This window comes from Buceros rhinoceros, unplaced genomic scaffold (assembly GCF_000710305.1).
Source record: "Buceros rhinoceros silvestris isolate BGI_N320 unplaced genomic scaffold, ASM71030v1 scaffold13677, whole genome shotgun sequence".
Taxonomy (NCBI): Eukaryota; Metazoa; Chordata; class Aves; order Bucerotiformes; family Bucerotidae; genus Buceros; species Buceros rhinoceros.
Genome location: NW_010421672.1, coordinates 3,834 through 4,243, shown reverse-complemented (window position 1 = coordinate 4,243; position 410 = coordinate 3,834). Strand labels below are relative to the sequence as shown.

Sequence of the window (410 nt, the reverse complement as noted above, 5' to 3'; positions counted from 1 at the left end):
CCACCCGGCGCCCCCGTAGCCCTCTGCCGCTCCGGGAACTGCACGCCGCCAGGGCACAGCGCACCGCAGGGGAGCGAAACCCCCCACCACCCGTCCGGGAGCTGACAGTGCGCCGTGAGGGACGGAAACCCTTGCTGCTGCCACCGTCGCTGCTACTGAGGAGCCGACCACCGCTGCCATGCACCATGCAGGGTCCGGACTCCGCGTGCACCCGAGAGCTGCTTTTGCCTCAATTCCACGATAAAGACTGGTAGGAATTTGTGCAAATTCTACTTTTACATGTGGTCCCTGGGAATATTGTAATTGCCGGGTTTCTGTGTTCCGGTCACGCAGCAGACCACGTGGCCGCCGCCATCCTGGATCACTGCCGCGGCGCGTGTTTGCTTTTGCTACCCACCATGGGTTAAATC

At 62.2% G+C, this 410-nt stretch overlaps 1 protein-coding gene across 1 annotated transcript in view; it reads right to left on the bottom strand.

Annotated features, from left to right (window-relative positions):
• DCAF17 (DDB1 and CUL4 associated factor 17) overlaps window positions 1–410 on the bottom strand; it is a gene marked incomplete at its 5' end in the record, with an annotated part of 20,076 nt that overhangs the window by 16,866 nt on the left and 2,800 nt on the right. The gene's annotated exons all lie outside the window — the stretch shown is intronic.